Source organism: Heptranchias perlo, chromosome 36 (assembly GCF_035084215.1).
Source record: "Heptranchias perlo isolate sHepPer1 chromosome 36, sHepPer1.hap1, whole genome shotgun sequence".
Taxonomy (NCBI): domain Eukaryota; kingdom Metazoa; phylum Chordata; class Chondrichthyes; order Hexanchiformes; family Hexanchidae; genus Heptranchias; species Heptranchias perlo.
Genome location: NC_090360.1, coordinates 3,206,152 through 3,227,737, shown reverse-complemented (window position 1 = coordinate 3,227,737; position 21,586 = coordinate 3,206,152). Strand labels below are relative to the sequence as shown.

At 41.5% G+C, this 21,586-nt stretch overlaps 1 long non-coding RNA gene across 1 annotated transcript in view; it reads right to left on the bottom strand.

The window, feature by feature from the left end:
* The window catches only part of LOC137303941 (uncharacterized), a 107,661-nt gene extending 92,367 nt beyond the window's left edge, over positions 1-15,294 (bottom strand). The window contains exons 1-2 of the long non-coding RNA XR_010958480.1: positions 15,215-15,294; positions 2,932-3,050 (exon numbers count right to left, since the gene is read on the bottom strand). This is a non-coding gene — a long non-coding RNA (uncharacterized lncRNA). The remainder of the gene's footprint in view (positions 1-2,931; positions 3,051-15,214) is intronic.
* Positions 15,295-21,586: the final 6,292 nt, after the last annotated feature.

The window sequence follows — 21,586 nt, the reverse complement described above, 5'->3', positions numbered from 1 at the left end:
ACATGTTAAAGAAATGTAAACTGGAAGTGATTTGTGAAACCAGAGACCAGAATTACAGCCCACAATTTATGTTTTTAAAAAGGACAGTAAGTCAGCCTGCATGACAACCATCTGCATTTTAAATGGACAGTTTGGTGTTTTACATCCAATGTCTGCACGTCCGCACTTGTAGGGAGGAATCAGCATGGATTTAAACTGCCCCGGTTGCACTGAGGTCATGTTTTGAGCCATTACAGCTCAGTTTTAATGGTCCCATCCACAGCTGTCTCCTACCCCCTGCCTCTGATGCCTTTCTTCCTGCATTTAATTAATCATTTAAAATCTGAGATCGATAGATTTTTGCTAGCCAAGGATACTAGCGACATGGAGCCAAGGCAGGTAAATGGAGTTATGATACAGATCAGCCATGATCTGTATGAATGGCGGAACAGGCTCGAGGGGCTGAATGGCCTCCTCCTGTTCCTATATTCCTGTAATAAACTTTCTTGATATTTGGGAATTCCCTATCTTGTGATTGAAATTGGGAGCTGCAGTGAGGGGCAAATCAGCGTAAGGAAGAAAGAATTTTCATTCATACACTGTCTCATCACAGCTGTAGAACCTCCGAGGGTGCTTTACAGCCAATGGATTATTTTTTGAAGTGCAGTCACCGTTTCTGCACAGGGCAACACAGCAGTCAACTTTCGCCCAGCAAGGTCCCACAAATAGCAAATGAATAAATGACCAGATAATCTGTTTTTGTTGGTGTTGGATGAGAATCTCTGTGAATTGGGGGAAAGGGGAAGGAGAGTGTCTCGGTGAATAGAGGGAAGAGGAGAAGAGCGATCAATAGCTTCCTACCCGCCCGCGACAGGATGAGGCCACGGCGATGGTGAAGCGGGGGCGGAAAGTATCTACCGGCCTCCAGCAAATCGGGCGACCAAAGGGCACTCAGGTAAGTGTGGAGAAGGAAGTTCTGGGGCGGTGGTGGGGAGGGGGGTTAATGGGACTCTCGCCATAGGGAAGAGGGGGAGGGAGTCCGGGGCAGGAGAAGCCTAAACTTTCCTTATGGGGCCCGGAGGAGCACTCCAGTGTGTCTGGCTGCTGCTGGTGGAGGGCAGGCTGGTTGTGGTATGTCTGGTTGTGGATGGTGGGTTGTTAGGAGCTGGACACTGGTGGTTAACTTTTTGGACTCTGTTTGCTGCTCGCTGGAGAAACTCAGTGGGAGTGAAATTCAACTTTGCGGGGATACAGAGTGAGCAGGATTGGATCGGCTGACTGTTTTACACTCTACCTCATTTTATTTTCTATTAGGATAAAATTACCCCCCTGATATTGAAGCTGATGCCGGATGTCCAAATTGGAAAAGATTGCATCCCCTGACATGAACATCCCTCACTTTAATGAGCACAAAATTTCTTGTAAAAGGGAAGGTCAGTCTTTCAACATCAACTTTAAAAAAAAATTAAATCCAATTAATGCTGCCGTTTAGTTCACCAAAGTAAATATAGAAACATGCAATTGGATGGTATACAGTTAGTTGGTTATTATCAAATAGAACTTGTAATGAATGTAGAGTCCCAGTTATTTGTGTCGCGGTAACACTCTCCCAGTCTCTAGAAACAATTCTCCACCAGTCTGTACATGAATGGAGCCTGGAATCACTCATTCTGTTGCTCTTTTACTCTGTGGGTAAATACTTGGCTCCTTCCCCACAGCAGCGTGCCTCAAACCGTGAGTTCAGTGAGCAAGCAATGGCAGACACACTCTGGAGTCGGGAAACGTGTTTGTTTTGTGACAACAGTTCTGTGGTGTTTGAACTGAAGTGTGGGGTTTGAATTTAAATTTGTTGTCTAACATCAGAACACTAGTTCAACATTAATTAATTCTTAGTTATTTTTTAATCTGTAAAATTTAACAGCCTCTAAAAATGAAGTGTTTTGCAGTATTGGTCAAAGTGCTTTTAGCGCAAAAACATTACTGCAGAAGATGAGGTCTGACAAGAATGTGTCTTGTTTGTGTTTTTTTTAACATAACTATATTCACACTCATCCTTAGTGATCAGACTGAACTCAGCAAAACACAGAAATTTACCACAGGGTGATCGGAAATCAGAACATTGCTGTCTCCAACAGACCAGTATTACGGAACAACAGGGGAAAGGAGGAGTTTTCCGAATTTTGAGTGTCGGGAAGCATTTGCACCGCGGGCCAATTAGTTTGTGTCCTTATATTGGGTGTTAATTCACTAACACCAAAAATGGTAAGAATTGATTTACGATATATAGAATATCATGCACAAGAGTGCTCACCTCTCTAAAACACAATGTACTATATACCAAACAGCAGAGTCCCACCTCTGAGCAAAAATATGCAGGATTTCTCAATGCAACCATCCCATCCTGTCAGCTGAGCTGAGTGGAACTTGGATCAGGAACATCGTGGGGTGGGGGGAGGAGAGGCTTCCACTATGTGCTATATATAGTGACACTATAAACTCCTTTATACGCAGGTTTACGATTTAGTTACATATAGTGTACAGAGGAAACCTCCCTCCCATTGTTGTTAGACACTCTTTCCCCTCAACAACTCTTAACTTTCTATGAAGCCCAATTGATCCAAGACTTGAATTCTGCTGCTAGACCTGGGGAGGCTCTTCTTACACCTCTCTCACGGTCCTGGACAGGATGGAAAAAAGGTTTGCTGTCTCAATCTTCTCTCCAATACTCCAATTTCTCTCTCCATTGCAACTTTTCTTGTCTTTCCATATTTTATCAATGCTACTATGGTCCGTGCTGTTCTGAACTTCCTGTTTTGTTCCTTCTAAGCTCCAATTAAATTCTACACACTCTTTCTTTTCCTACATCCCTATTGCATTGAAATCAATACACATCGCACCGTCTCCATCTCTAACTCATTCTTTCCCAGGACTCAAAGTTAAGAAACTCCTTACTTCATCAATCGTTCCCTCTTTCTACAATCTTCAAACTTCCTGGTGTGCCTTGTCCTCTTCTCTCTCTCACTGTTTCAGTTCTTTGTGGCATTCTGAAGTCTGGGCCTCTTTGGGCTCTCCTTTAAAGAAAAAACACATTTACTGTCAAAGATGCATTTCAGAAAAAATGGAGCGTTGTACCGCAGCAGTTGGTGGCATTAATGGTTGATACCAATTCCCAATGGTCAGGTTCCTTAAAAGTTCATAATGTAACTGTTTTATGAAAAAAAACAAAGGGGGCAATTCTCCTCTGCGATCCTGTCCAAAATTGGGCGGCAGCAGAAAATGTAAGAAAATTTGAGCGGTTAGGTTTACTTCTGCCTCACCACCTGAACGTGATATTCCTCCCATTGCCCTTGCTGGGAAATACCACTTCCCACTCATTCCTCACCCGCCTTTAATGCCTCCTTTTAAAATAGTGGAGAGAGGAATTTGATCCCAAGGCGTTAAGCTTTCATAAGTTGACATCACACAGAAATTTCCAGATGTGTGTAACAGCAAGAACTTTTCACTAACATTGCCTGTGGAAACTACACAGACTGTTACCCAGTGCACGCACATGCAGGGGTAGGTTGATTTGTTTCCCACATTGATGCATCTTTACAGCTCAGAAACCTTGTATAAATACTCGGTGTCAATCTCCATCATATCTGACAGCATGTGGCCAACGTGCAGCATTAGTTTTCCGGGCTGTCGTTTGTACTCATGGGTACTAGAATACACTGAACGTCCTGTATCTTTCAGCACATATCACTGCTCTTTCATCACTCTGCAAGAGCTGCCTTTTTAAGCAAACATCAGGTTGATTTGGAGCAGACCTATCGCAAAACTCTCTGTGTTTAGTTAAGATACCTTAGCTTTAAAGTAGTTAGTGTTGGAGGCAGCTTTAAACATAAGTCCTGAAATTGAAAGACTCCGCTCCCGACATGGAGTCTCACTCAACGAGAGTGCACGGAACTGGGCACGGAGGTTAGCACAGTCATATTGCACCCAATTTCCTCTCCCAATTTAGTCTTGCAATTTCAGTGATATAAGTACAATATAATTAGTAGAGGAGCCACAGGCAATGAAGGGTCGGATTCTCAATCCGGCGTTAAATGATGTGTTGTTAGCACTCGCCAGAACATCAGGGCGCTAACTCCATCAGATATTGCAGTGTCAGCTTCATTTACATAATGCGGGTGAACTCCTGCTGATCTTGGACTTGACAGTGGAACCTCCGGAGGTGAGGGAAGGGGGGAAGGGGAGAGGAGGGGGGATGGGGAGACAAGGGGGGTGGGGTGGCTGAAAACTGCACCTCAGCAACAGTTAAAAGATAATGGGTAGGATTAACGGACGCAGCCTCTTTCAGGTAAATGTGACAGCTTCCCCTCTCAAGCTCCAGTTAAATGCCGTTAGGGTCCTATTGACATCATAGGACCCCAATTAGAATTCATGCACACGGCTCCCACCTGAATCCGGCAGAACCTCGTCCACCGGCAAAACCAGCGGAGTTAATTTCGGAGAACGCGGGATCGGTGTGGGAAATGGAGTTGCTCCATTTTAACAGCCGTCCGGTTCCATTCTCGCCCAGCGGGGAGAGTTAAACTCCACCCATCACATCCTCAGGTTCGTAATGCAGGAAGTGAGATAATCGCAAGAGATGATCTTGCTTCCTTTCGCTTTGCTTTTTAACACACCTTGTGAAAAGATTTATTTTTAAAACTCTGCCAGGGCAGCAGGCTGCCTTCGATTTTCGCCAAATGCAAAGGAGCTGATTGTCCCATCACTCGGAGGGAAATGATCAGAGTCAATTGGCTGGCAGCACTGTTCCATGTGTGCATTTGACCGCATGTGCTGAACCTTCTACCGGTCCACAATGGGTACAGGCAGCTCATTGTTTGTACCATGATTGAAATACTGTCCGTACCTCACTGTTGGGCATACTGCAGCATAAGGGCAATATTCGTAACAGATTGAGTGGCATTTAGTTAGGCCCCAGTAAACAGTACTTGGCTCATGTAGCACAATTAATTTCCATTTCTTTTGCCAGTTGGATGGCTGCCTTCAATATTTCTCCACAATGTCCTTCTTTCCAAAACGACGCATTCAGTTTGTACGTACCAAAGGGAACAATAAAGCATACATTGCAATCTTAAGGTTCAGGTGGCTTGTATAAATCATAAACCTCAAGACTTACACTGCCACTTGAATGCCACTCTTGTGTTTGCAATGTTGGAACTCTGTCTTTGTCAACATGTTATTTATTGGCAGCAGTCGCACCTCTGCAGGGGCGTGTGAACGGAAATGCAGTTAATGGGGCACTCCGTATTAAGGTGACCCCAAACGTACTCTGGTGGATGGGATCCTCTGAAGAAAGACTGCTGATTCCTTAATGGAGTTAATTTGTTCTTTTTTGTGCAAACCGCCGAATTGATTTTATCCGATTGGCTTTGGCTTTATCTGTTAAATATTGTGAATTAATTTAATGTGTGGATTGCTCACAGCAAAGGAAGGGAATGGAGCCAATCCTGTGAGGTGCTGGGTAGATAGGGGCAGCATGACTCACACCATGACTAGTCTGGAGGCTGAGCGAGTGTTGGGTGGCCAGGCTGTGTATAAACATTTTCTGGTTGACTGAGATCATTAACTGTCAAAAGTGTTAAGTCGTGACATTTTTTTGCAACCATACGTTAAGGTAACAGAAGATTAATCCCAGATACACCTATAGTTATTCTTGCCACTTACTGCTACTATAGAGCAATATGCACTAACTGTCTCCCCTCCTCAAAAAATTATGAAGGTATTTGGACTGCCCAAATGAAAACCCTGCAGAACTTGTTCCAAAATGAATCCTTTGGAATCTTGCCCGTGGGAATTTTTTTTTTACCAGAAATGTGCTGCATTATATTTTTAGCAATGGGTTCTCTGGCTCTAAATTAAATGTGTCACCCATACAATAGCAAAGTAACAGGGCTGAGTACTTCCTGTTGCCCTCAGCTTTCATTGTTCTCCCTGTTCCATACATCATGGGTACTTTCACGCTGTCAACGCATGAGCAGTAAGACAGTCAATGGAAAAGCAACCAACCCGCACTGAGAAACAAAATGCTCTGTTTTACCCCAGTGTGTTGCAATAAGAAATTTGCCACAAAACCACTTTAACACATCAATATAATAGAATTACAGAGAATTTTATAGCACAAAAACAGGCCATTCGGCCCAACTGGTCCATACTCCACAAGAGCCTCATCCCACCCCTCTTCATCTCACCCTATCAGCATAACCTTCTATTCCTTTCTCCCTCGTGTCTATCTAGCTTCCCCTTAAACGAATCGATGCTATATAATCCGATACGCTCTCTGACCAAGTTTCTCTCCCAGGTCCAGGAGTGTTCTATGTAGCAGGGGTGCCCAAAGTGCAACCCAGGCCATATGCAGCCCACAAGCACAGCTAATTCCATTTCTATTTACACTTCTATTTTTTTACTGTTGGTTTATTCTGTTCAAAGTTCACACATTTGGAGGTTTGCACAGAGCTTTTCTTGGTGCTGTCGTGTATTAAATCAGAACATCGAGGTTTGTTCGTATCCACAGCGTGAGACTTGTGTAAACTAACGGGAATGTTGATTTAAATGTTACCCACCAGAGCGGCCCACAGAGACAAGAAGCTCGGACACTCCTGCTGAATGGGACTGAGTGGTCTCTTCATTGCCGGGACTGTTGCTTTAAATGGGGGACACTCCAGATGTAACTGGGAGCACCGTTGTCCCACAGTTCACTTAATAGTCCTCATTGGGTCATATGATCGACCTAAGGATAGACTTTCCTCTGTGTTTATAACAACAGTTTAGTAAAAGTCCTTTACTTTACACACCCAGGAAATTATATTCCATAATATCTCACTGAGATGAGTGAATTGGCTGAAACTTACAGATAATCAATTCATTCACTCTCCACTGTATGAATAAATTGTAATTTGAATTCAGCTTTGAATCATATGTGACTTTACATTATCTATTCTGTTTATCGTAAAATGGCAACTAATCAATATTGACAAGCTTAAACAAATAACACAGACTCTGCTTTGATTGCTTGCTACTTTTTCATTGTGACCCAGACATACTCTGGTTAATTACAGTATTGCCATTAAATGGTCATTTCCGCAAATACATGGCGTTGGCCAACTAGAATAACACTCCTGTCATGTTTTGGAATGCCTGTTCATCTTTTTCTTCATGGAAAGGATTTGGGAATGAACAATGTTGAAGAGTAATGTTTTTTTAAAAAAGCCACAAGCTACGAATAAGCCAGTTTGTGGAATGTGGCGGCTCACAGTCTATTTCACATTGATAGTGAGCTCCATTGGCCCATCCATGATCCTTAAACCAGAATGATGCCTATTTTAAGAATAGAAGAAGTTGTTTTTTTTAAACCCGCATGGTGGTGGGGAGGAGGACTAGATGATTTTATTGACAGGCCTATTGGCAAATCACTGATCGGAGAAGGAGTCAGAAGGACAGCCCTTCCACTGACTGGGAAGACAGAGAAAGGGACAAAGAGACAGATGGGGAGTTGATCATGCAGAGTTTGGAGAGGAGGCTTAGTCTAGTGAGTGGCAACTTGCTCTTCTCAAGCTCAGACCTGTTCCGGATCAGAAGAATGGCCAGAAAAAGCTAAGCCAGCCCAATAATAGGGATAATTGACATATTTATTATTTTTCTTGTTCTCGAGGAGGGTTCAATACTTGGAATCAAGGTGAGATTGGATTACCACCTGTTAGTTTGTACATTTGCTTCCTGCCTAAAATAAAGCAGCCTATCAATTCGTATCTGGCCTCATCTCATTTTTTTTTTAAAGTGTTTCAGTCCACTTTCAGACAGATTGTTGAAGGGCACATGTGAAAGACATGTTCAGATCGCAAGGGGTCCTATTGTTGCACCCCTAAGTTACGCTCTAATGTGTTTAGATGTTGGGCAGCAAAGAAAGACTCCTGAATGTAAATGCTTGGACCACTTATGGAAGTGACCAGCACCCAAGAGAATTTCTAAAGTAGGCAGGAAACTTGTAACAGCCCAAATACAGTACCAGCATCCCAATGAAATGGGCAGTGGCAGAAACGTAACATCAAAGTAGAAATGATTTTTGAAATGGTGTCTGTGTGCCTGAACATTAGTGAGATTTTTCAAGTGATATTTTATATTAAGCACGATGGTATCAGCTTCACCCTCTGTCCCCACGGTCTTGTGTGACATTTTGTTTGTTTCATTGCGACATTGATACAATCAAGAACAGACTTGTACTGTGACCAAAATATTTCACACTAACCAGAATCCATGTGAAATCTGCGTGTCAATTTCGTTTGCTGATAAAATGAATACTTCATCTAATTTTTACCATTTTTGTTTAAATCACTGACTGTGCTAGAAACAGAATGTGATAAGCATTCATGAGATACAATTTATATCCTATTTGGTTGCTTGTAAGATATCAGTTTAGTCCACTTATCAGGTATCAATCATATTCTATGCATCCACAGCTTATATCTTATAAAGGCCTTTATTTTGCTCTACGTAATTATAGTTATTGTATTTCAAAGCAATCTGTTGTGTATAAGGCACTTTGAGATATGTTTGAGATAAGGTTCCATATAAATGAAGTATTTTCTTTTCTAATTCAAGTTGATAAAGGTTAGGATTTGGCTGACTTTGAATGACCAACCACATCCCCCTGTCCCCCAAGCTTTAGTGTGACTTGTGCTTTTGTGTAGATTAACTTGTGCTTTTGTGTAGATTAACTTGTCTTTGTCCTTACGCTCAAGAGGGGACTGCTATAATATAGAGTAAGGACCTCAAGAATTATAGAGGTCATGTTGGAGAGTAAATTACAGGGATATACGTTAACAAGTTGAATTGTTGGGACTGTGGAGAATTTCTTGATTCACAACAAAAAAATTCAAAATAAAAGTTGTAACCCTGGTGCAAAAATGCTGCTGTGATCCTCACAGTTAAATCGTGTCTTCTCACGGGGCCCAGTGAACTCAACAAGAGAATTGGAGAGGAGGCAAAAGAACAAACGGTAAACAATTAGTGTCACAACTCGTTTAGGAGAACAAGTGGAAATCTTTACCAGGACAGTGCAGTTTTGCACTGTGATTAAGATGCACTCTGAATGTTTTTTCTGTTTACACTGTTAACTTCATTGTTTTGTTCAATCAGTGCAATTTCACACAGGAGTGACTCTCTGCGAACGTGGCAGTAATTAATATGTAATAAAATTGCAATTCAACTGGAATGTTTGCAAAATCGCATCACTTTTGCATGTTTAAGATTGATTTATTAATATGTAGAAATTAAATGAGAAGTTCAGATCATTTTATAAACTGCACCAGCAGAGTTTAGGTAGTTTCTTGGCATCATCTGACTCTCTAAGACTCCGCTGCAACTTTTTACTTACTCTCTACATTTAAATAACTGAAATCAAGGAAAAAGCAGAGTCAAAATTAGACTGACAACTGTGAGGGACTGTTGTGGCAGGAAGTGCACAAAAGTATCCCTTAGATTTGTCCTCTGGTTGTTCCTTTGTCTTCTGCTTGGCATCGTGCAGTTAGGAACTGAGCATAATGTGAATCACAGGTGCAAACTTGTGCGCTTGCCTGTGCACAGTACTCAGTGCCAGGTCACTGCACCATTTACACATCTATTTATTTCAGTCAAAAACGCTAACAGGCATTCAGCTTCATCAGTACATAAAGTGGAATTTCCCTGAGGATTGCAGTAAGCGATTATGCCTGTTAAGCAAATGAAGTTTTTCTTGGAAATAGGTCACACACTTAAATGGGAGCAGTAGCAGCATCTAATGAGCTATGAATTCAGTATTTTTCTTTATTCTGCTACTCTTGACCTGCCTCTTGACCTCGGATGTATAAATATGCAGACCTACAACAGGCAGGAGACATGAGGGAATAACATTCTGACAGAAAGAAATGAAAGGAAAGGAGCAGAAGAGACAGAAACCACCCAGCCTTCTGGTTAGATTTCTGTTTCAGCCTTCTACCCTTCCCTTAGCAACATCCTACTGCCAAATTGTGACTGTACTGCTGTCAGTCACTGGATAACTGCACTCAGCTGTACAGCTGACAGCTGGAGCCCGAGACCCTAGATTCCAGTAAAAGCCTCAAAAGTTATTTGGAAAACAGCACAGCTTCTCAACTGCCTAATTTTGAAAAGTTACTGGTCAGGCAGATAATCTAGTGACACTGTGCTGAGCACTGATGGACCTCACATGCCTTTTTTGCCTCTCACCCAAACATCTCCCCAACTCAGAAGGTCCAAGAGTGGACGGCATCCTACTTAGGCTTAGCAACCCTCCAGGATTGCCCTGGAGTCTCCAGGAATTAAAGACTAATCTCCAGGACACTGCTGCAAGCAAAAACCCAAGGGAAAAATCATAGGAACATTAAAAAAAAATTGTGCCTTTTTAAAAAAAAAATTCTTTCAACACTTGTTTATTAGTCGCAATAATATTGGACATGGAAGGAGAAAGGCTGACTGACAGTTAAGAATCATCCAATCGGGTAGTGAAGAGTCTGTTTGCTTTCCAATTGGTGCACCGCATGGTGGACGACCAATGGCATGAGTGTGGGGGCGGGGCGGTTGGAGGTGGGCAGTCAGGTGATGACACCTTCAGGAATTCGTCCAACCAGAGTTGGCAACTCTATCCTACATGGAGAGAGGGAGAACCAAAGATTGAGTTATCTTCGGGCAGCCAATTGTAGGAGATCTACAAAGAAAAAGATCATAAAGTGATCGCTCGATTCCTCAGCATATGAAAGTCTTAATAAATCCAGAAGAAAACGATAAAGAACAATGGAACATCGGCCAGGAATTTCCTGAACACTTGCGCTATAATGATGCTGCATCTCTGTCGTAAAGCCATTTTCCAGCACAAAAATCTAAGGCAAATATGGCGTGTGAGTGAAGCCAGTTTCCACACTACTCCGTAAATTCCTGGGGCTTTCACAGTGACCTCCACCAGAACCCTGACAGAAGGTCACAGACCTGAAACGTTAACCTGACCTTCCTCTCGCCACAAATGCTGCTATTTAAGTGCTGGTATTTACTTGAATCCTAGAATTCAGTTGGCATCTCTCTCTTTTTGTGCTTGGCAGTAGCCTACAAACAAAATGCAGTGATTCTATAAAGACTGACTTAAATTTAAAAAGTTACATTGATTAACTGTTTAAAAAGTTAATTTGAAAGGATAAATTCAGTCATTCTACACTGGACTGAGGTCAAAGACTATGAGGGTTGGACCTGTAACTTAAGAAGTAAAAAAAATGTTTAAGATCGAGTCTTGCCATTAGGATCCCTTTGTAGAATCAAACAGATGGAAATAGTTAACTTTAACACTCCTTTCCATTTGTACTGATATTACTGACAGAATCCTCCAGGCCTAACCACATTATCTCATTGTTTTAACAAGAAAAATTGAAAAAATAATTGAAATTGAAAGGAGATAACAAAATAGGAGATAAAAAATAATAATTCTTTAGGTGAGGCCTTCCCATGATATGGTCAACACTCGTTATTTCAGCAAAAATATTTTTTAAATGTTCATAATTCTTTGCAACTCAGGTAAAAAATACAATAGTAAAACTTGCTCTTAAAAGAAGATGCTAAAAGTGAAGGGTTCACAGGTTTTGGAGATAGGGAAATTATATATTTAGGAGGATATGTAGACCGGGTGAGATGAAGTAGGTGGGAGGAGGCTCATGTAGAGCATAAACACCGACATAGACCAGTTGGGCCGAATGGCCTGTTTCTATCCTGTAAATTCTATGTAATTCTATGTAATATGTTAAGACACAAGCAGTTAACCTTCCTAAATAAGACCTGGACACTGGAGTGAACGGGATAGATTCAATGGCCTTTTCTCATTTCAGTGTCTTTGTCTTAATGTTGGAAAACTTCCATAACGTTAATGGCCGTTCCCATTTTGATGACCCACCTTCATAACTTTCAAACTTTTTTCATGAAAAGTTTCCCATCTAGGCTTTGCGAATTAAATCTAATTCAGGTGACCTTAGCAGCACAGTGACTTGTGTTGGGTTTGTGGATTTGTGCCAGAACCTCACATCAGTAACTCTTCTCTCTCTAATGTCACAGAAACTTAATAAAGTGATCCAGCGTCTTCAGTCCAACTGTAATTTTTGACTTGAAAGAGTATTACTTTTTTTTATGGCTAACAAAACTGTAATGTACTGGAATGTCATCCCCTTTCAAAGCAAAGATTAAAATTCTGTCCTCATATAAACAGTGTTCTTTATTACGGGCTGAGGGTCCCTTTATCTCTGTGTGAATCGTTTGGAAGGAGGATCTGAAGAAACAGGCAGTTCTTACTGTTTGAATGTGTATCCAATTTAGCATATAAAATGCAAGAAGTACAAATGGAAGCAATAAGCTTTGACAAAGTTGAATAATACTGTTCACTTGTCAAAGAGCAGATGTGCAATGTGAAATTCTCCTCTGAAAGCCACCAGATGTGAAAAAGCGGCTTATGGAAATAGGTGGAGTGTTTTAATATTCAGACTCAACACCAGTCACTTATATCATCCCTTTCTTGGGGTATTTGACAATTGATTTAATTTTCATAAACCATGGGCCTGTTTTTATTTAAAGTGGCATTAGTCCAAAGTCTATTTTATATCCATTACAATGAACCTGTGATTACAATAGTTGCTAAAAAGACATCAATTATTGACGTGTTTTTCACTGCAGTGTAGACAGAATGGTGGGTCTCTGACGATTCAGGAAAATCGGGAAGATCATGAAGAATTCATTTGGTCAAACTGAAGATGTAAATTATAATAATTTTTTTTCCATCGTCTGTTTCAGTGATCCTCATTAATGTTCCTTTTGGAATCAAATTATTACAGAACTGAATTCATTTGTCAGCTTCCATTCTGAAGACAGCATTTTGGTGCACTCCAAGTATAGATGCACAGTGAGTATTAATTATTCTAAGGGAACTAAAAATGACTCAAACTAATCCATAATTCTGAAATGGAGAGACTCTTGTTTGCTCACACACACCCACACACATTTTCCCGAAAGCACATGCTAGATTGCCAGAGAACACAAATTGCACTATAGACGCCAATGATTAACCCTTCTCCACAACTTAAAGTGCAACATTATAGAAAACAGATTCATTTTCCATTACTGGACTTCAAAAAAAATTGGGCCACCTCTTCTCATCTCAAATCCCACCCCAACAAACAAACACTAAACTGTATTCTAAATGGAGACATAAACAAGTCTACTAGACTTGAATGATTTCGACATCCTTTACCTCACTCCACACATACTAGACTGCAACTGAAAACGGAGACATAGCCAACCAGTAGATTGCAAAAGATTGCCCCTCCTTTCCCCCACCTCACCATTACTCTGCAGCGAAAGGGAATGCTCTCCACCATTAGACAACATGTTCACCATCCTCTCACAAACAAAGATTGGCTGTAGTTTCTCCCCTACCCCAATTACAACACAGTCACCATGGAAGGAAGCAGATTGACCCTTCTTTTACCCCTCCCCTCCTGCCCCCACACCAGATGGTCTTTCAAAATTAACATTACTTTATAATAGATTACAACTGTGCCCAATGTACACAGAAAGCATAAAAAAGACTATAAACGTGAGAAACAACTGAAGGTCTGAAAGGAATAAAGAAAGGTTGATGCGGAGGCTTTCATCGAAACTGCCATTGGAAGATGAGAGAGTTAGATTACGTGCCTGTACTCTTGACTTGGAACTGTTCTAACTGTCCAATTTTGTTTTGGTCCAGCTCTTCCTACATCAGCTCAGACAAAGGGTCCCACCAAAGACATTAACCCATCTGTTTTTTTATATAGATGCTGATGGACCTGTTGTGTGTTTCTAGCATTTTCTGTTTTGCATAGAAAATGACACAGGGCCCACCACTGTACGATAAAAGATTCCCTTCCCCTGACTGGACCATGTATGGAATAATGATATGAATTGCATCACTTGTGCTCCAGGAATTGCCCGACTCTCAGTTGTGTTATTGGTCGACCATGGACGACGGATAATGACTGCATACTGTGCCACTGGACTGCCTGGATTGGACAGCCTCTCCCATGGGAGCACCGTTGTTGCTGTGAGTCCAACTGTAAGTGACAACCAATCATTCATTACCCAGCATGACAGTGGGATACATGGTTAAAGCAGAGAACGTGGTGATGTGACTTGGCAACGTAACTATTTTTTAAAAGGTCAGGTCAAGCCAAGCCGCATAATCAGCTGAACTTAGCATAATTGAGGTGTTTGCAAATTAAAGAAAGAACGCACTTGCATTTATATAGCGCCTTTCACAACGTCAATGTGGTAACGTAGAGAAACGTGGCAACCAATTTGCTCACAGCAAGGTGCTACAAACAACATTGAGAAAAATGAGCAGATAATCTGTTTTAATGATGTTGTTTAAGGGATAAATAGTGGCCAGGACATCAGGAGAATTTCCTTGCTCTTTTTTAAATGGTGCCGTGGGATATTTTGTGTTGACTTGAGAGGGTAGACAAGGCCTCGGTTTAACATCTCGTCCAAAATTACCCCAAATGGGTGATTTAGGTCGCACACCTGGTGCTTGGAGTTAATCAAAGTTCTGTATTAGTGAAAGGAGGAAGATTGGCTCAGCTCACTAAATATTAACAAACAAATCTTCCTATTTCTAACAATTGAAAACACATTCGAAAAAAATAGGTTTACGGATTAACTAGAAATTGTGTTTAGAGTAAATCTCTGTGCTACATCAATGATGTTATTAACACATAACAGCCAGAGGAAATCTTGCCTCAAATCAGAAAGCAGAGTTGCAAAAGTTTTGAAAATTAGACTAATGGAACAAATATAAACTGAAAAAAATTAAGAGTTGGATGTGGCTCCAACAATTCAAGATGCAGGGCAATCAGCATGAGCAACGCAAAATGAAAAGCAATCACTTTAAACACTGCCAGTTCTAATATCAAAATTAATTAGATTTAAACCATCATTTTAATCTTATTTTTAAGAGTGCTATTTATCTGCAGTGAAATGTGTGGTATTAAGTACCATGCGTACTGATACAGTTCTGCATTCTCAACTGAGTAATACATAATTAAAACTCTGCTTTAATTTGTGATTTACTACAATTTCCAGTTAGTCCTTTGTCCAGTTTAAAAACACTGAGTGACCTCGTGCTCCTGACCTTTAAAACCACGGTTGAAACGCAAGCTGCCGAATGGAATCTGCCCAGCCCGAGGCTCTCTCAGTGATGAGTGCCTGGGTTCTCAGGGTGGCACCTCATCCTCCACTTCACACTCTGCCAGTAAGGGTAAGAGCCCAAATGTTTTATGGGCCAGTGAAAGAGGCCACGTCCCATCTTACAATTTCCTGATTCGAGATGGGGAGTCACGAGTGAATTATAAAGTCAGTTATTCTTTTGCTAAGCGGGGAAAGAAAAACAACAAAAAAAGCAGACTTTTATGTCATCAAACACAGTCATAAAAACAATGCCACGTTATCTGGAGGAAGAATTAGTCATTTCTCTGGCCTAGTCTGATATTTCTACAAAGCTGCAATGATCGAAAGTTAACTTAAAGAGATATTTTAGGTTCTTCAAGGAGTTGTGCAGCCACGAATGAACACATCTTGATGATCCACTCGTGAAAAAAAAGTTATAGGCCTTTGGGTGCAGTTTAGCTATTAGTTTCGCTTTGTTACAAAATCATTTTCGGGTGCACACTGATGCGGAAGAAGCTGTTTAACTCAGGAGTCAGGTCGATAATTTCAATTCCCACCTCACTATAAAGCAATTAATGAGAAACCACCTCAGGTAAGTCGGCTCACACTGTTCAGTGAAGTATAACTCCAGTCTTATACACCGTGCATCACAGAGGAGCAAAGGCTATCGTATTAAGGCCATGAAATCACATTGTGTGATCAAAGCATACAAACTGGTAACACATTGGTCTGAAATTCCTCTCTCTCAAGGCATTAACCCATTTATTTTAAGCTGGTTAGCACCGCTGCTAAAATAGCAGAGAGGAATTTCAGACGTATATGTTTTAAGCGCTCATTATGCTATTATCCCATGGCATCATTTCAAAGCTCAAAGCGTAAGGTAATTGGCAAAAGAACCAGAGGCGAGTTGAAGAGAAATTTTTTTGTTATGATCTGGAACGCACTGCCTGAAAAGGCGGTGGAAGCAGATTCAATAATAACTTTCAAAAGGGAATTGTAGAAATACTTGAAGGAGAAAAATTTTGCAGAGTTATGGGGAAAGGGCAGGGCAATGGGACTATTTGGATAGCTTTTTCAAAGAGCCGGCGCAAGCACGATGGGCCGAATGGCCTCCTTCTCATTCTATGTAAGACTCAACCATGACAAGGCTCAGCAGGTCTTGGTTTGTTACATTCATGTGGGTTGGTAACTACATCAGAATGGCACCATTTGAGGACCTGATGGTTTTTCCCTCTTCCCAAAGAACAAGCAAAAATCTTCGAAAATGTTTTTTGATCCTGACCATCTCGGTGATTGTGAGAGACCGAGTTACACAGTATCTCCCCATGAAACACAGTTTCCATTTCCTCTCGTGGGACTTGACTGTGAATCACTTTTGTTACTGATGAGTTACCCAGTCAGCCTTTGCCGTGCAAAATAAAAATAGCATTGAAATATCATCATTGAACTCTGCTTGCGCTTTCAGTTTTGTGGTTTTCAGTAATCAGCAAACTTTAAATTTACTCAAGCTGAATTAAGGATTTTATCGATGTTATCTGTTGGTGTGTAATGGTGTGCTTGTCATAGAAATGCTTTGGCAGTTAAGAGAAAAACTAATGGATGGAAAATTGAGCTGGCCTCGAATTGGGTGTTGCCCAAATTCCCAGCACGTGTTCCCATCACACGCAGCTCTGACGCCAGGGATGCTAATTCAGAGAATTTACCCCATAACGTATTGGCCTGCCGTTATCCTACAGATATCAGTAATGTACAAGGTGCAGTTGGCAGACCCGAGCTATGCAATTGGCTGCTTTTAACCGTACAGATACCAGAGGAGAGCGTTGCATCACCCATAAGTGAAAATAAGTCCGCAGTAAGCTTAAAAATCTTAAATGCAGCAAGTCCAGTACTTTTTAAACTTGGCTTTGCATCCGAATGGAGTTATACTACATTTTGTGCCAAACCTAAACAGTAAGAAAGTACCCCCTGGAGGTGGTCCCACGCCCCTTAGCTGCAGTGCTCTCAGGAATCAGATCATTGAGCAGATTGCAGAGTCATATCCCACATTCATGTTGGTGTGCATCCAAAACCACATGACATCAACTGCAAATTTGTAGTTTGATAGCAGCCTTAGTGTTGCAGATTTTGTTTTTTTTTTAATCAGATCAATTTTATTTTGAATCAAAATTTTCAAGAGATTGTGTTAACTTTGGACTGGCTGAAATAAACTCATGAGTTTTTGTTGGAGAGTATTTTCCTACTGCGAGTACTGAAGTTGTTGTGCCAAGTTGTTATCACTGCACCCTGCCTGCAGGAAACTGTGCTGGGGAGTTTCCATTGTCACAGGAATTGCCCACCCAAAATTTAATAGTCTTGCGCAGAACATACTGGGACTAAAGGAAGTGTCCCAATGTCAAGGCCTGGACTATGAAAGATAAAAGATGTAGGTTATAATTGCTGACTGGTTCATAAATTATACAGTGCAGTCGGAAGTTCCAGCGGTGTCAACATTTGGGGAATTACAGTTCCATGCTGCGGGTTCAACCGACACCAAACTACAGATAATTAAGCACAAAATGACAGTTCCACTACTGGCTAAAAAATAATTTAAACTTGGTAAAGTTGTGCTCATTTCAGAACTGGGTAAACTGTACATGTGTGACTATGGTTTCTTTGTCCTACTTTTTGATATCTCCTTTCATCTATACAACATTCAGTGTGGTGAGTAACAGAAAATGGGCCAAGCTGAACTATTTACTAATTCCACCAGCCTTATTTACTGAATAGAGAGTAACAGATACCTGGGAGTGACCGTGAGCTGCTTTTAATCGATGGGTTCGGATAATATTTGCTTGTATAACATTGGTAATGTAGTGGAGCATCCCAAGGTTCTTCACAAGGGAGAGGAGATCAAACGCAGAGCAGGAACTGGGAGACAATTTAGGGCTAGCGACTGAAAGCAAGATCAAAAATGTAGGTTCTGAGTAGGCTTTTGAAGGTGGAGGAGGTGTAGTGAGGCAAAGGGGTTTGGGGAGGGAATTTCCAAGTGCAGGGCTATGATGGATGAACCATGTTCTGTCAAAGTTGGGGCTGGGAGGATATCTCCAGCAGTCCAGTCTCACAAGAGGTGAGGAAAGCTGGGTTGTGGGGCTGGCGGAGGTTATGGATGTAGGGTGGAGAGAGGCCAAGGAGGAGCTTATATTGAAATCAAATCAAGTACGGGCAATGCCTGGTAGAGCTCAGCAAGGATGGGGTGGTAGGTGAGTGGGACGTAGCACAGGATACGATGTGGGTAGCAGAGTTCTGCAGGAGCAGGAGATTGTGAAATTGTTGAGTGCATTAGAAATGTCAAGTTCGGAGATAATGAAGATATAGATAGGGGTGTTCCCCCGTAGCAGTCTAAACCACCAGAGAGAAGTCAAAATGCTTGATAACTGTCATCTAGAACCATAGAATCATTTCAGTACAGAAGGAGGCCATTTGGCCCATCGAACCTGTACCTGAACCCCAAAATTAGATTACCCAGGAGTGATAGCAAAGGCTATATCTGTTTCATTTTAAGTGTGGGTTTTATTTTTTTCAAGACATATTTATGTCCACCATGAATGCATTAGTGAGAACAGCTGTCAATGAACTGTGTGCCCTTGATGTGTGATAATTCTCACATTAGTCATTGATAATGCAAATATATCAAGAAATGATCTGCAGTTAAAACCAAGAGATGTTACATCTGATACATATCAAATGCTCAAACCACTTTTATATTTTTCCTATCTGGGACTTCATCTCCATTAATTACTTGTTCAGAGCTGGACTTCAGGATATTTTCTGAGCTCTACACTTAGAGTTGACTCTGGAGCCTCACACCCACCCCATGCGTTTCTGTCCCAACACTCCATTTCTGTGGATTTTGATGGGCTGGAGTTTGATCTGAATGCATCTTACAAGTGGAATTGCAAATTGTCCTGGTCTCTGAGGTATAAGGAGAAGGAGCAATGTTCAGTGAGAGAACTAATCCGTGGCCAAAGCCACACTAATTTATCTCGTTGGTGGAATGACGTAAAGGAAAGGGAAGGATAGAACTCCGATTGCCGCTGTTCTCGACGAACCTTAATGCGCCTGTACCAAATTCCTGTCTGTGCTATTTTAAGGCAGGAGTTAACCAGTTTAAAACAAACACCCATTTTAAAGCACAGGGGAATTTTGTATTAAGCATTCATACAAAAACAGTGCCGATCGTAATTTCTACCCTCTAGTGTCACGTGTACATGTGAACGCCCTGCACCAGGAGTGGTTCCCAGCAGTATTGTGTGTAATTGGTTTCTGGCCTGGAGTCTGATCTAGCAAGTCGGGCCTGACCCCATGGCTGACATTTCAGAGGACAGTGCTGAGTACAGGACTGAGTTCTATGCGGAAGCATCTGTCTGTCTGGTTCTTGATCAATAGGTTGAGAAAACAAGTAGCAGAATGGTTTAGGTGCGTTTGGGGGGAGAAAAAGGCCATCTCATTCCATCCTACTGTGAGCACTGTAAATGCCATCAGTGTGTGAGGATATGGGAATGACAATACAATGGAGTTATGGATGTTAAGAGAACAAACACATTTTATAATATTTAATCAAAAATACCACCTCCTGATCTATTTTTCTATTATGCCTACTCTAGAAACCAGAAATCAGTCTGACCTGACCTTACTTTCACTACGTTAGTAGTGTATTTACCTCCATCTCTGGCATCATTTTTGAACGCTCTCAGTGAAATGAAAGGTTTAATCTCACAGGACAATGGCTGTTGCGTATCTGGAATTTGTAAGCTTGCCTTTCCTGTGGATGGTCAAACTCCTGTGAGGGGACATGGTTGAATGAGATAATTGTACAACAACAACATATGGAAATGATGGAAATAATACAGGACAGTACACAGATGGGGGAAGAGGAGGAACGTAACAAGGAAGGAAAGATTGTCCAAGGGACAGGTCCACAACATTTGCTCTTAACCTGTAATTATTTCTGCTCGATTGCCCAATTGCAACACTGCAGAGTATTTTCAGCTTCATTGCAATGCAAAATATGGTGGAATAACCAAACAATATCAACTTGCATTTATATAGCACCTTTAACGTAGTGCAACATCCCAAGGCGCTTCACCAGAGCGGTTAACAAAGAAATTTGACACTGAGCCACGTAAGGAGATATTAGGACAGGTGACGAGTCACAGAGGTCGGTTTTAAGCAGTGTTTTAAAGGAGGAGAGAGAGGCGGAGAGGTTTAGGGAGGGAATTCCAGAGCTTAAGGCTTAGGCAGCTGCCAAATTAAGGAGAGCAGGGGGAGTAACTGTTCCCCAAATGTTAATGCTGGGGAGGCAGTGACTTCCGTGCCTGAAGAGGGGCTGCTCATTGCTGGAATGTGCTGCCTCTCCTGGCCCTTGCAGATGGTTAAATCAAAGTTTCACATTTCTGGTGAAGTGGCTCCCTGGTGCATGGGACATCTGAATTCTCTGATTCAGCTGCAATGTAGAGTCCGGTGGACATTTGAACTGCCTTAAAACGTTCGATGTACTACTGTAAAAGTACTCGTGAGCAAATTCAACACTCCCAGCAGGCATTAGTGCTCTTAGGGGTGCAGGATAGTAAATCAGGGTTCCAACGTTAGGATACATGACTGAATATTGGCCCGTCTCCAACCCACGCTGGGAATGTGGGATCCCTGCTATTCAGTCTTATTTAGCCATTTATATTTCTTCCTTTTTCGGTTTTCCCCACTGCCACCTGCAAATCCCATGCATGAGTCCTGCTCTGAGTGAAACACAGGAAATTGGGAATTCCTTTTCTGAATTTTCCAGAATAAGTGGGGAGAAACTGAAGAGGAGGAAGACAAATAAAATTAAATATTTTCAAAATAGTGCATGAAAACAGAACAGTTTCAAGGCCTTCCATTTGTCTGCAGGTCTTCATAATTGTAGGCAAATCAAAGATTTCACATTTCCCATGCTCCATAGCTGTTGCAGGAGTGATTAGGGTCCCCCCCGAACCACAGGAAATCTGAATCAGCACTGCACAGTGCTCCTCGGCTTTGTTCCCAGTTTGCATCAATCGATGTTCATACATTGGCTCCTGGCGTACTCATGACTAACTTGTTTCTTTTTTTTTAAACAGTTCTCCTCAAGTCATCAAATCTGAGACAAGTTGTTTTGAGTTGAGTTTGCCTTTGTTCATGTGACTGTCCCTCAAAGTTCAAATATGCAGGTGGGTGCTCACTTGAGATTCAAGACGGGGAGCTGAACTTTCTGTACTCTGCAGTGAAGTGGGCCGAGAAAAGACTCACAAACTTCATTGTAGAATATCTCAGTTTTGAAACTAAA